This window comes from Notolabrus celidotus, chromosome 20, assembly GCF_009762535.1.
Source record: "Notolabrus celidotus isolate fNotCel1 chromosome 20, fNotCel1.pri, whole genome shotgun sequence".
In the NCBI taxonomy this organism is placed as follows: domain Eukaryota; kingdom Metazoa; phylum Chordata; class Actinopteri; order Labriformes; family Labridae; genus Notolabrus; species Notolabrus celidotus.
The window spans coordinates 26,291,572-26,306,797 of record NC_048291.1 but is presented as its reverse complement, the minus strand read 5'-3'; the positions used below and the strand labels follow the sequence as shown (position 1 = coordinate 26,306,797).

Sequence of the window (15,226 nt, the reverse complement as noted above, 5' to 3'; positions counted from 1 at the left end):
ATAATTGATCAATAAAATATTTAACACTTGATAAAGTTCTACTTACAAATACATCTGTTTTAATTATTTTATTTTGGATGGATGTCCATCATATAACATAACAAATATTTATGCTTGGATATGATACCTTTCTATTAAATTACCCTCAGTTAATTCCCATGGAATGTTTCCAATTTGGAATATTTCCCAAATTCCTCAGCTTAACTTCCCATGGAAATTTACCAGAAATGTTCCACCCCTTTGCAACCCTACTCTTGTCTGTAAGTTTAGGGTGGGTGGGTGGATGTAGGGAATAAATATTCTTGTTTGTAAAATGAAAAAAAAAGAAATCAGAATCATTGAATGCAAATACAGACACTGAATGCAGCCACAGATGTCACATCTGTATTTAAGGAAGAGAGAAATGAAAGAAAGAAGAATAACGTCCAGATCACTGCTGGATTATAAACATCAGGGTTCGGTTTGGTCCCTCCCTCTCACCTCTCACAGAATAAAACAGTGTAATGTTACAGTAATGAATCAGTACCTGTTGGTGTGACAGCCTTATATTGCTGTTCTCAGTGAAATCCTGCACTAACTGCAGGAGATCACATTAAAGATATGCAGAAGAGAAAAGAGATGTGGTTTACAGTTTTCCGGCGGTGATGGAGATCAGTGTTTAATGAGGATTTCTCGGGAGGAAAAACACAAACGCTGCGATGCAACAAGTGCAAAGGTGGATGAATCTGCCCGTGCATCTCTTTATCTGACTGTACCAACATGAGACCTTACAGTTCTGCGTGTTAAATGCTTGTTTCTCCAACAAACAAACAAACAAAAGATCAAACAAGCAAACAAACGGCGAGAGCATGCACGCCTGATAAGCAGCGCTCTCTTGGACTGCATCCATTCAGGCCCTGGCCCTGCCTTTCTCTATGAGTGACACGCTGACTAATACACAGACAGATAAACACTCACACTGACAAACACGATAAGGCTTTGCCCAAGAAACAACTGACACGGACTGACTGATGGACGTCTCCATGGAGACCAGTCACCAAGACTGACACAATGTCTCTCGCAGCCGAGCACCTCGCCAACTAAAGCGTGGAGGTGAGGGAGAGAGGAGAGGAGAGAGAGGGAGAGATAAAGAGAGGAGACAGTGTGTGCAGCAGCAGCAGCAGCAGCAGCAGCGCTCAGATGTTCCAGAGTAACGTGGTTTCTCTCCACGTGATCTCCTCTCCTGCCCTTCGATCTGCCCCTCTCACACCTCAGCCTCAACCCATCACTTACACCTCTCCATCACTTTGTCTCCTCAACACCCCTCCTCCCTCCTTCCTTCTCTCCTGTTTCTCTCTCTCTCTCCTCTTCTACACCTAAGGCATGTTTATCTCCACACCTCACCTCCTCTGCCAGTTTCTCCACCCTTCTCCTCCTCTCTGCGGGTTCTTCTCTCCCTCTCTCCCTCTCTCTCTCTCGCTCCCTCTCTCCCACGCTGTGCGAAATGGAAGCTCTCACAGAGACCTGAGGTTGCCATAGTAACCTGCCATAGTAACCACTCACCATCTTGCGTGTCTCTGTCACATCATCGGGGGCTCCGGGCGTCCGCAGGCCCCCGCTCTGAAGCTCTCGACGCGGGGTGTCGGTTCAGTAAACCCTGCAGTGTGATGGAGAGGTCCCTGAATGCGTTTTGATAAAACTTCCATATGACAACGTTTCAGAGCGAGGCTGTGACTGATAGCTGACAAAACAAGTGATAACTGCAGGTCAGATTGATTTATTATTAGACTCGGGTCACCACAGGTACGCGTCTGAAAAACAAAGTGTTTGTGAGAACTCCACGGAGGCTCGAATGTCTTCAGAACTTCCTCTGCTCCCACAAAGAGAACAAATTAAGACTCACTTGGGCGAGGCAGATATGCTCCTGTATCAATTTCAATCAACAAGCATGTGTTTCAATCGTCCACGCAGGGAAATTTGAGCCTGAACGCCTCACCGCCTCACCGGAGCACCGCCCGATACAAAGATACCACAGGAAGAAAAGTGCAAGAGGGGCAAAATATATAAATATACGAGTACAACTGAGTCAACAGTCTATAGATATCGTGGAGTGGAGTCTGGGGAGAGGGAGAGAAAACACAGTGAAGGTGTGCACGAGTTTACGTGTCAGCATTGAGAGTAATCGTCCTAACCGTAAAGACCCGATACGTGATTCATCACAGCAACAGCGCAGAGCTTCACTAACTACCTCCTTTGTGGCTGCGGCGGCCTCCAGGGACCGCCCTCTTTTTTCTGGAGCCACCGTGACATCAGCACCAGCCCTCCCCTAAAAATACGGCAACCTCCACGACCAGATCCATGAAGGATGATGTTTGATTACATGTGCGACAGCGAGCCCACGCTTCTCTCTCTCTCTCTCTCTCTCTCTCTCTCTCTCTCTCTCTCTCTCTCTCTCTCTCTCTCTCTCTCTCTCTGCAGGCGTCTGAGGCCGAACCTGTTTGAATCACGAGGAGCAATAAAACCACAAAGTGTTAAGCCTCACACTCTGGTCATCAGGGCTGTAATATGTTTACTGCTTCTGTTTTCTGTGCATCTGCATCATCAATATTTACACTGTCATCCTCATCAGCAGCAGCATCAGTATGCCACTACAGTTGTGCCTCCAGCTCAGCAGCCAGTCAGCCAAGCAGACAGAGGAAAGGCCCCAGCCTGACTCTGCAATGCTGTATTGAGCTCTTATGCCATCACTGACCCGAAACAAACTCCCCCAAGACTCAGCGCCTGGATGCAGCCAAGCCGGCAGCCGCTGCAAAGCACTGTGGTCACTGGGGCCTGACCGCCTTCATTATCCAATCACATTTACTAATACTTAATCTAACCAGGAGAAGATAATATCGCTGCTCTTTGCCAAACTCAATATGAGACACGCAGGGCTGACCGCTCTCTCCGGCCAGCTCATTTCAAACAGCACAAATTGAACCGTGGCCTGACTTCCAGCGATGACTCCCTGTTTTCGTCCGTCTTCACAAACACGTGATCGGATATTTGGCCAACCCCGCCAGACTGCTCTCCCACGATGCAATCATGGACTCATGAGGAGGGAAGCGGAAAAAGGAATCGCCTCGGTCTCTCTGCACTTTAAGGCGTGATGAGAATATATTTCTTGGGAGGGAATCTGGACATTTCTAATTATGTCAATTTTAATGGATTACAGCATTCAGTTTGAATCATTAACCATTACTATTCCTCCAACTATTATTCAATAATTAATGCCCAGACAGTCATCATGATCCCCAAAGGGCCAACACCCGGGCATGGACGGGAGGCTCCATCAAACCAATCAGGGCTAATTATATCCGCCTCGCCATCACAAGGCGGTTTAGCATTTCTGCTGCGGATGGGTCAGTGCTCATGCTCCCCGAGCCCCCGTGGTTACCTCGAGTCAAACTGTGCTATTTCATGCGCAAAAACACACAACCTCAGATCAGCCTACCTGAATTCAAGCATGGAGCAAGAAATGGAGCCATGATGATTCGATTTCCACCATCCTCAGCCTCTCACTGCAGATCAGGAGCTCGCCATTCAACCTGGGTACATCAGCAAGTTGTGCGCCGATTGTTGTAGCAAGTTCTCAAACAAAATGACAGAGTCTGGCCCGATGGTCTGAGGCTCGTTTAATGATAGATCACACTCAGCTGTTATACACTTCACAACAGCGCCACACACTCTTTGCTGTGTGACGTCTCCATGAACACAAGGTCAATATTTGGCAACATCCTGGCCCAATTTTTGCAACATCCTAGTCCATTGACAACATTGATTAATATTCCTCAAGAGCATCCTGTGGCTCCCTTCTCAGTTCCACACACACTCAAGTTTCCTTTAAGTTGTTGTTGCTCTCCAAAAAAGCTGTTTATCTTCCCCCAAACACATGTCATGTTCCAGACCGGAGTGACCCAACACTACTTAAGAACTTCTGGGAAGTTCTAACATTGTGTAACTCTCATAACCTCATACAGTTACACAATGCAGGAAAGCCCCAGCTTACGGACTTATACAGATCTGATACCAAACCACCCAACAATATTGAATCTGTGCAAGCCTGCTCATTGTACCTAAAGTCTCTAAAAGTAGTATGGGAGGTAGAGCCTTCAGTTATCAGGCCCCTCTCCTTTGGAATCATGCACCAGTCAGAGTCCAGGAGGCAGACACCCTCTCTACTATTAAGAGTAGGCTTCAAACTTTCCTTTTTGGTAAAGCTTATAGTTAGAGCTGGATCAGGCTTGGACCAGCTCTTAGTCATGCTGCTATAGGCTTAGACTGCCGGGGAAACTGGTGCACTGACACACTGGGATCCTATCTCAACCCCTTCCCCCCCAACCCCCCTCATCACCTACTCTAACTCTTCCTGTCCCATTAAAGTTACTAACCATAGACCTTTCTGGAGTCCCTGAGCTCCATTGTCTCATTGTATCATCACTATCATCGCTCCCTCTCTCTCTTATTCTCCTCTATCCCTCTTTCCAGACCCAACTCGGTCGAGGCAGATGTGTGTCTAACATGAGTCTGGTTCTGCTGGAGGTTTCTGCCTGTTAAAGGAAGTTTTTCCTCGCCACTGTAACTAGCTAAATACTGCGAGGTGCAATGCTCATGGTGGATTAAGGTGGGGTCAGACTGAGTCTGATCCTGTCATGGTGTTGGGTCTCTGTTCCTAATTTGACATAGAGTGGTCTAGACCTGCTCTGTTTGTAAAAGCGTCTTGAGATAACGTTTGTTGTGATTTGGCGCGATACAAATAAAGATTGGTTGATTGAATGAAACTCCCAATGTAATCGATCAATGACAGCCTGGCCCTAAGAAGAGATCAGCAATCAGCTCGTCCTGATTGGAGTCTAGTAACTATCATCCATAATCTTGGTCCCTCACTTTCTTTCTTTCTCACTCTCCTTCTCTCTCTCTCTCTCTCTCTCTCTCGTATGTGCACGAGCACACATGCATGCACACACACAGAAACCATATTTAGGGCAACAGTTACTCTCATTGCATTTTAATTTAGCAGCAGACGTCCCTCTGAATTAATGCAGTCCTTTGTCCTCTGAGGTACAATAAGGGGACGAGGAAAGGCAAAGCAGATTGAAAGCATCCTGGTCATCTTTTTAGAGATGCACAAATCATTGACATTGTGTTATATTGGGACATTGGGGGAGGAGGTGGTGGCGGGGGGGTATTTATACGCTCAAACTCCGCTTATGCCCTCTTTGACCTCCTGTTTTTCTTTTGGAAACACTTCTGCGCATCTACCTCTGGAAATAGTCGGCGATGGCTCCACAGTCCCGAGCCGCGTGAGGGGAGGGGGCTGAGCATTATCTCAAAGTCACACCTTCCCTCTAGGCCAGGTGTGCAGGTGTAATTTACCATGTCCCTGTTAACCTGCTTGCTTGTTTTCATCAAGCTCATCAGCCATGCATAAGTGGTGTGCCTCAGAAAGAGAGCAGCCTGGCCTGATTCCTCAAATGACTGGAATCGTTCAGCCGGTGCTTAATGTGCGACACAGGAAAGAAGAAGCGCTCCGTTTTGTGCAACATGTGTGCCAGCATGTTCAAATAAACGGTGGACAGTTGAAGGTAAGAAAGATGACCACGAGCTGGGACGGCTGGAAAAGTTTCAGACTGAACCGAAAGTGCATCAGGTCCATTCACGCTGCAAAGGATGCTGGGAGATTTCAGCATCCTGATATTGGGATAGTCTTTCCTTTGGTCCCCCACAGTGACAGAGTTTGAGACCACCATCAGTGGAACAGCATGTGGAGCAGAGCACAGAATCCTTAAAGGAGGAATCAACTGAATAAAATATTCCACCTGAATCCCATTAACTAATCCGTGTTAACCTTTCCGGGTGAATCCTGACATTGTTCAATTTTAATAACATGCACACTAGGTCACGACTCTGATATCCTACAGGACCCAATAGGAGATTTGACCTAAGTAGTGCAGCAGAAACCCCATCCCTCTTCCTTACTTACAGGCTCAATTATTTAAAACAGCTTGTCCCTCTTTCTTTTCTTTTTCTGTCCTGCCACTAAATTCCTAAAAATGAGCTTTACAGTACTCCAACTCATTTCTCATGCAGCCACTTACTTATGAGTGGTTGATTTTTTGTTGCTTGGAACCTTCAAGAAAAATAGAGTAAACAAGAAAAGAAATGGGCAGCATAACAGCTCCCCAAAAGTGAAGCCAAAACGTTTAGAGCTCCCCCTGGTGGCTGGCTGCAGCATGGATCATAAATCCTCTTCTATAATAGATGGGACATGAGTCAAACTGGAAGAATTAAAACAAGAGCGCATGTAAAAAAATATATTTTCTTGTAATAAAGCAAAATTATTCAAGAAACTTAAAATACAATTTGACTCGTTTTAAAAGTTGTATTTTTGGAGATGCAGGACATAATTACCAAAATTCAAACAGGAAAAAATGCTGACATTTTTTAGTTTATGTGTTAAGAGACATTTTTCTCAAACATGCTTTCTGTTGTAGCAGTTATTTCTTATTCTGCTGATTTACATGGAAGTTTAATTTGAGTTAGTTATTTGATGTTAGAAATAAGGGTTGTGGGCGTGGACTTAGCCTAATGGTTAAGTTGCGCACCCATATAGCAGGTGGCCCGGGTTCAAATCCAGTCTGCGGCCCCTTCCAGCATGTCATTCCCCCACTCTCTCCCAGTTTCCTACACTATCCAGTATCCTCTCCTCTATAACATAAAGGTGTAAAAGCCCCAAAAAGTATAACTTAAAAAAAGAAAAGAAATAAGGGTTGCAACATCATGATTGACAGCTCTGTCGACGAATGATGCTCTTGCACGGTTCTTTGCCTGGTTAACTAAGTAAAGGAAGACTAGTGGGAGAAAATTTAACAATCAGTACATTTACAAGATGTCTAAAAAACAATTAGTTGCCTAAGTCCGATGAGAACTGGATATTTAAAATGCTTGTGAACACGTTAGTAGAAGACTATAACTGCACTAAGTCAAAGACAGACCTCAGTCAGCCCTATGCTGGCTGAGGTGTTCAGTGCAGGCTCCAAAGTTTGCACGCAGGGCTTTGACCTGGAAGTCTGTGTAGAAGCCGAGTAGTAGGCGGCATTGGCTGCCTTTGGATATCACCTGAGAGAGAGATCATGCATCTCATCTGTTCCAAAGGTAAAGCCTAGAGTACGTACGAAAGCTTCAGAGCTGTGAAGCATGTTTGCTGATTGCTTTGGTTTTTGATGTCATACGTCAACTGGAAGAAGGTCGGATAGTAACGAGCTGGAAAGGCAATATTGCCACCTGCCACAGCAATGGTGGACATCCTTAGTCAATAAATGGATTCTCACCTTGAGCATGTACACTGGGACAGAGACAGTAGTCCAATTACATTGCGTAATCAAGCTCGACTTAACTGTGCAAGTAACTGAACGTTCTGTAACCATGAGTAGACACTTACATCAACACATGAATCTGTTCTGCCATTTTAGCAGAAAGTTCAACATACAAGGGGCATGAAGTCGATACTGCATGCCCTGGCTCCAGAACACTTCACCTGCACATGTCAGCAAACATCCAAGCAGTTATCTAGCTTCCCTTTTTGTACAATGGGAGGAGATGGAGTACAAATTTATATACAGTGGATGTGTTGAACTGTAGTTCAGGTAACACTCTGGTTTGGGGAGCAGAGAGAGGGCAACTACAAAGTTCAAGGCGAACAAATTCCACTGACATTTCGGCCTCTCTTCCCCAGCAGCGAGACGTCTTGATATTTTGGAGCTCTGCCCTGAGCTGGAGGACCTTGCCTTTAACTCTGATACCATGTGACATCCGCCTTATGAAGCCAGGGCCTTGCAATGACCGCTTGGTGTTGTTGTACTCAGCCGGTGATCAGCACAGAGAGGAGCTTCTCTTCCTGCACTTTTTTCGGACATAAAGCTCACAATATGATTGGATAAAACACATACTTTTACAGGCGGCATAAAAACTTACAATCCTCTTAAACTTTTACATCCTCGGGCCTGTTTTCGGATGTAATGGAAAGAAAATGCAGTGAAACTCGGCTCATAAATGGTATGTGTCATGGTTTGTGCTTGACGGCTGAGGTACTTTGAAGGCTTTGAAGTTTACAGGTACTGTAACAAGCGTTAAATCGAATACAGGTGCATGAATAAAAATCATAGGATATAAAATTCAGGCAGCAAAACAGAAGTGCCTAATCTGCCTGTGGGGGTAACAAAATATTTAAACAACACCAGCCATCCAAAGTTAAAAAAAAAACACCTCTGAATATTTCTGCAGGAGTTTAAATTCCTCCTCACTCTGTTCCTGTGTGAAGGCCTCATTTGGATCCAGCGGAGAGCTGATGCTGAGAGAGGTGCCTCGTAAAAGGTATGTGTCATGGTCATTGCTTGGTGGTTGAGCTACATTGGTGTAAAAGTTTATAGGTGCTGTAACCACTATTAAATGAAATATGGAGGTGATCATAAAACAAAGGCAACAATAAGCCTGAGGGGTAAGAAAAAATTAAACGACACCAGCCATCTTACACAAGGCTGCCTCCTCCATATTCCCCCATAGACTCTCCTTCAGCCATCCTCATGCAAATGTGTGGAAAACAACCTTTCAGTTTCATTTTGACACAACAACCTGTATAAATGAAGGTGTATAGTAAAATAAAAGTTTAAGATAATACAGTGAGATGTATTTTTTTTCTTTACAATCACAACCCATGATTCCTTCTAGGCACACAAGAACAACTGGATAAGATGCCTGTGCAACAGAAGATCATAGGCTCATACTGATATACATGGATTTAGACAAATACAATCAATACTTAGATTTGATGCTGCACGTCTGACAGCATCATGGTAGTTAGGTATGACAATAGGTAGTGTAATGCTACAATATATGAAACAATCTGAAAGTTTCTCTTTTTTACATTTATAAGACAACTATGTATGATTGAGATGCAGCAGAGGTATAATGAATACCAAGAGAATCCCCTCTTCTAGTTAGCAGATACTGCATGGCCAGCTACAAACCAACAGTGGTGGAGCCAGGGGGTGGCCAGGGGTGGCCATGGACACCTCTGAAAACTGATTGGCCACCCTGAAACTCTTAAACATGATTGGCTATTTGCCATTTCAGAGGCATTACTTATATTGAAATCAGGTATTGTGTTGTTGTGTTTCAAGCTGCAGAGACAGTAGTTTCTTTGCATTTGAATATTATTTTTGTTGATGCTTTGATTTTGGACAATCATCTTCATTTTGAGTCCTTAAAGAGTTCAGCAGATTTAAATGTTGACACTCTGTCGAGTTACATTACAATGTTACAATGTTACAATGTTACAATGTCATTTAGAAGACGCTTTTATCCAAAGCGACGTACAAATGAGAACAAGAACAACACAAGCAAAGATCTAGACAAGAGGAAACAAGATCAGTAAGAGGAACAAAGTGCTTCAAGTCCATTTGGGTGCAGGTACTGCCAAGCAGTGTAAAGGCAATGCACAAAAATAAGTAAGGAATTATGTTTTTTTCAAAATAAGGAACATCTACAATGAAGCAACCAAACAATTTAAGACCTTCCATTATCATCATCAACAATTAACATCACCACAATAATGACCGAAGTACCAAGTGCTGGGTCACTCCAGACCTGAACACAGATTCCCAGAGTAGAGCAGGACAGTGTGAGTCAACTGTAGCTGGAAGACATGATCTGCCACTGGGGACAACAGTGAAGAACAGTCCAGCTAAGTGCATAGTGCATAATCTTAACATTAGAAATCTGCAAATTTGTAACATTTGTTAAATTATTCTATGAAAAGAAGTTAAAGTAGATGTGATTATTGGAGGTAACCCTACTAGTTTTGGGGTAAGCCCCTAATGTTTTCTACACCTGGCCACCCCTTAACAGTCAGTGCCCCAGTTTGGCCACCCAGGTCCAAACTGTCTGGCTCCGCTACTGCAAACCAATGCTGACAACCCTGCTCAAGTCTTTTGCATTAATGAATACACAGTATCAGGACTCAGTCCTCAACCAATACCCCCACACATCCCCTCTTGTTTGAGCCCACAGGCTACACACAGTTAACACTCCCCCCTCTCCGCCCCCTCTCTTGTCTAATCCTGCCCCAGTGCCCCACTTCACCTTCCAACACCCCATTAATAACTTATTCTCTCTATCATAAAACTCCCGAGATCATCCAGCTGGTCCATGAGCTCACACACTCACACACACACTGCCAGCAATCTCCTCCCGCCAGTCCCCAGCCCCATTCGGATTTCTCTGAAACACTGCACATTAGCATTTAAATCCTCTCATAACCGTATCATTGTGTTGCAGATAGAGGCAGTAGATCTTCATTCATCAGTCCTAATCTATCCGCTCCTTGTTCTCAGCCGGAGGGGCCCCCAGGCTCTGACTCAGAGCTTAACCCACCAAGCATAAGCCGCAAGGTGGCTGCGCATTTTTTCCCAACCACAAATCTAGGGTCATCAATTGTAGGGGGGGTGGGCAAAACGTGGGGGTTAACTGAACCCCCATGCACACACATTACATTAAGTGTGTAAACTGGGCAGATTAAGGGGGAGGTTTAATTGAGTTTATTTGGGGAGGAAGCTGTGCGTTAGCTGGATCAGGCAGTAAGCCCCGTCAACAAGCTTGTGTTACAGAGGCTGCTCCTCTTATCGCCAAGGTTATGTTCATATTTATACTGACAAACTAACAAGTCATAAACACTCACACTACTGAGAGGCTGCAGGGAAAAGTTTCAGAAATCAGATCATGCATTTCATTTATTCCCTACACACACGCGCGCAAACACACGCGCGCAAACACACACATGCGCGCACAGTCTCATTGCACATACATGTAATTCCTGGATATCAAAGAAGCCATGCAGTCAGTGATGCAAGGGGAGGGGGGGCTGAGTCCGACACTGGATTACACGCACTTGGACAGTTCACACCACATCAGGTCATGAATGCGGATTTCCATCCTGACGCTTTAGTAGTTTGTTGAGCACGACTGCACGCACACACACACACACACACACACACACGCAGCGCGCAACGACAGAGTGAATGAGTGAATGTCATCCATGGACTCACCTTTTTTATCTCATGATGCTGCCTTCACGTCCCTGTCCCCCCCTTGCTCCTCGCTCCACATGCACGCACAGGTTGGCTGGTCGAGTACTCCGAGAGAGCTTCTCACCTTCCTCTCAAATATGAGCGTATTCCACTGCAGAGCCGCCGCCGACGCTGTCTTCTTCCTCTCCTCCTCTCCCCCTCTCTCTCTCTCTCTCACTCCCTCACTGTGTTCTCTCTCTCTCTCCCCCCCTCTCTCTCTCTCTCTACCCTCTCCTCTCTCTCTCTCAGATTGATTCACCCTTTCCAAATGCTGCGCTGCCACCACTGGTAATAAGAATTGTCTGAGAAATCTTCAGGTGGATGGAGGCAGTGGACGATGGCGATGGGACGTTACACTGCTGCTCATGCTGCTGCTGCTGGGACATTGCAAATTGAACTTTATTGTTTCTGCTCACTGTTCATTCTCTCGTTTCTTCCACGCTCAATCTAAAGAATGACGCTGTTGCATATCCTGCAGACGCATCAGCATGCACGCTGCACACAGGACCCAGACAGCCCCATAGCACAGACCTCAATATTAATAAGGCAAAAATAACATGACATAACAAATGCATCCAATTTATTATAATTATGACTAACACAGTGAAGTATGAGTGCATGCCTCTTCATCTGTGCTGCAAAATGTTGCATTCAAAGACCAAATTTTGTCCCTTTTCTTGCAAAAATAAGGCAGAAAAAGAACATTAATCACATTTAATTCCCCTCCTGAGACGCTCACACATGTTCTCCATCCACATATGGTCATATAATCTCTATAATGTGATGATGGTGGTGTTTACAGCTTGTGATAGGGAACATTTGCTGCTTGGCCGGTTCCCTTGGCAACGCTCAAGCACACATTGGTGATGGAGACCAACCTGTACGGTAGAGAGAGACTGCCTGCCTCTCTGGATGTGCCTGCCATTGTAGCCCCCATCACTTTATTTAAGGTGCATAATTGTGATGCATGTGTGTGTGTGATGCAGTGCATGTACAGGTGGTGGGTGAGTGAGTGAGGGGGAGGAGCCACAAGGAGGCTAAAGGAGGAAATTCTGCTTTAATGAACGTGAGAATTCTGTTATTGATCTCAAGTGAGAGCAGTTTAGCAGACTCTCCTTGTGTGGAGGGAGAGGGAGGAGGGAGGAGAAGGTAGAGGAGGGGAGGGGGGTGTAATTAAAAGGGGTGAGGGGTGAGGTTGAAGGCCAGGTTAAGGTTAAAGGTCTGGTCAGAGTGGAGCTGTCAATCACACCTCAGGGTATCAACATGTGTGAGGAGGAGAGTGGGTGGGATGGTGGTGGTGGTGGGTCGTCTGTCAGATAGCAGGAGGAAGGAGAGTGTGTGTGTGTGTGTGTGTGTGTGTGTGTGTGTGTGTGTGTGTGTGTGTGTGTGTTGGAGGGGGAGTGTTTGGGGGAGAGGGGGGGGGGGAGTCAGACGTGATTAGTGCTGGATTGATAACGTTCTATATCGAGACTCGGAGGATCGCTCCTGTCTCACATCCTTTGCACCTCGGCGCCGGCTCTCCATCATACATGGGCACGTGTTTCCACACACACACCCCTCACACACGTGTCTCCCTCCACAGCTTTGCTCTCACACACACACACTCACACACACTCTCTCACAGAAGCATGATTTAGATGGGGAATAATGTAACGAGTCACCCTGACATTTTTAGTCTGGATGCAGCAACAGGGTGTCCAACCTGTTCCTCTCTGCACGGCCTTTTCCCCATTTTAGCACTTTATGTTCCCGCTCACTTAACCCACCACACACACACACACACACACACATACACATACAACGCACACACACACAAGCACTCTCCACAGAGGGTCCAGCAGTGTACCCCCACTCCTCTGTTATTCCAACAACTGTCTCCCGCTCGCTGCTTTTGCATTGCGTCGCTCCTTCCTCTCTCCTCCCCTCCCCTGCTGCCTTCCTGCCTCCCTCCCTCCCTCCCATCCTCTCTCTCTATTAAATTTCCAGTCACACAACAGTGCAGTGGATATCCCTCCCCTTCTCTAACTCTCACACACTCCCTCCCTCTCTCCCTCATACACACACACACACACACCTCAGTAGTCTGTGGAGGTGTTGTCGTCGTCCTGGATCTCTCCCCCCCATCAAATCGCTCTTCATATGGACGCTTCTCGCCCTCCTCTTTTACTTTGAACCCCACTCACTCGTCATACACTCTCTTTTCACCTCCAGTTGTCTCATCCCTCCCACCCTTTTCTTTTTTTCCTCTTTCTCCTCCCCCTCTTTGCCTCATTATTTAAAAGAGCCCCCTCACATTTCCTCCTCTTCCTCCCCAACCCGCTCTGTTTGTATCTCCGTGCTGCAGTGTCTGCTTAGGCGGTTTGGAGTATCACCTCCCCCCCTCCTCCTCCTCCTCCCCCCTCCTCCTCTTTGCTCCCTGTGTGGGTGAGGAGGGCTCGCTCCATCAGGCCAGCCTTTAAGTGACTGATTGAGTGGACACCACAGGCCGATGAATGAATAAAGATGGGAGCCACTGTGAGGATTAATGCGCCTCATATGAAGACAGAGAGCTTCATGTCTACTATTTTTGCCTCCCCTTCCTCTCCCGGTGATGCTGTGTGTTGTGCCGTGTTGGTTTAAGAGACTTGCAGGCCCCTCTGTTTGCCCCGGGTTATGCTCAGGTCCCCAGGTGAAACCTCTGCCGTCTGCCCATGCCGTGCTGTTCTGTACTGGAACAGCGTGGTTTTAGAGGAAGTGGGGCAAACATGGCCTCAGTGTCGACAACACGCCGCCTGCCTTTCTCCTCCTGCTGTTTCTACATCTCCCTCCTCCTTCCTCACACACGCTATCTCAAGTCTGAACTCCTCTCCACAGCCTCCAAGGCCCAAACCAAACCGAGCCCTGATCCGTATCTGATGGCGAAACAGCACGCCACCGGCTGCAGAGATTCCAACCTGTGTGATACCAAATTGAACATTCGGGTTGTCGTGACAAGCAAGCAAGGGGTTGAACGCTCCGACGCTTTTGCCTGTGTACATGCTGAAAAACAATGTGTTTTCACCCACGGTGAGAGAAGGAGCTCTTTTAAACACAAAGTTAACCAAGCTTGAATCTCTTCCACTATAGCCAATACTCCTCTCTTATCAGACACAGCCCTATCTGGCATCCATTAGGTCCAATGGAGCCATTGATCTGCACACAGTCAGGCCAAGTGGACCCCGACCAGCAGCCCCTGGAGACAAATCCAATTTGAGGTGTTATATGCTCCTCCGACCCGCGTCCTCCTCCTAATCTCTCCATGTGCAGGCTAAACTCATCTACCACCATCACAACACCAACTCTTGCTCTCAGCAAGGCCAGGCCTAATAATAAGTCTGTCTCTCCTGCTCCTACATCGCTCGCTCCTGTCAACACCTCCTCCGGCAGGGCGTAAAACAAACTCTGCCCCGGGCCTATACACCCCGTAATGCCGAGCAGCACTTCTGCCACCAGGCTGAATAATCTTCATCTTTAGCCCATAGCCTGCACTAACCGGCCCCCTTAAACTGGTCCACTGCCTCCCCTCTCATGGAGGAGACATGAAGCAGGAGCATTAAATTAAGAGCGGACCTCTGTGCAGTAAAGACAGATCAGACTCCGGTCATATGCAGGGATTCGTTCAGGGACGTAACGGGCAAGGTTAAGTGCACTTAATCATACTTTAAATGCTAATATTATAAACCGACATGGGCCATGAAGAAGCATATATACTTCACTGCTAAATTTACTCAGTAGTTAAATGCTTTACTAGAGTTACTTTGCCTTATTACCCGGCCGTATGGTAACAGCAACAGTGTTAAAGTTTGTGACGTCATTATTTAAAGGTGTGTCGTCTGCAAAGCTTCAGGGAGAAGAAGAGCAGAGTGAGGACAGAGACCTTAACGTGTATGCTTCTGCAGAAGGCTTGTCCACCATGTCTGACGTTACCTTCAGCTTGATTACTTAAAGCTGCTGTGAGGAACTTTTTATTTATATCAACTTTGGTGCACCACTGTGGACAAAGTGATACCTCTTATCTTTTGTTCTGTACATGCAAAAGTAGTGTTTTCAACAAAAACCTCACCCAG

The 15,226-nt window shown here is 46.2% G+C and overlaps 1 protein-coding gene across 2 annotated transcripts in view; it reads right to left on the bottom strand.

Moving 5' to 3' along the window:
* The window catches only part of lrrc4ba (leucine rich repeat containing 4Ba), a 55,680-nt gene that overhangs the window by 35,105 nt on the left and 5,349 nt on the right, over positions 1-15,226 (bottom strand). The window contains exon 1 of one of the 2 annotated variants that reach the window (XM_034710730.1): positions 11,121-11,535. The exons of the other annotated variant lie outside the window; for it this stretch is intronic. The gene's annotated coding sequence lies outside the window, so the exon portion shown is untranslated. Of the gene's footprint in view, positions 1-11,120; positions 11,536-15,226 lie in introns of those variants that run through there. 2 annotated transcript variants of the gene reach the window in all.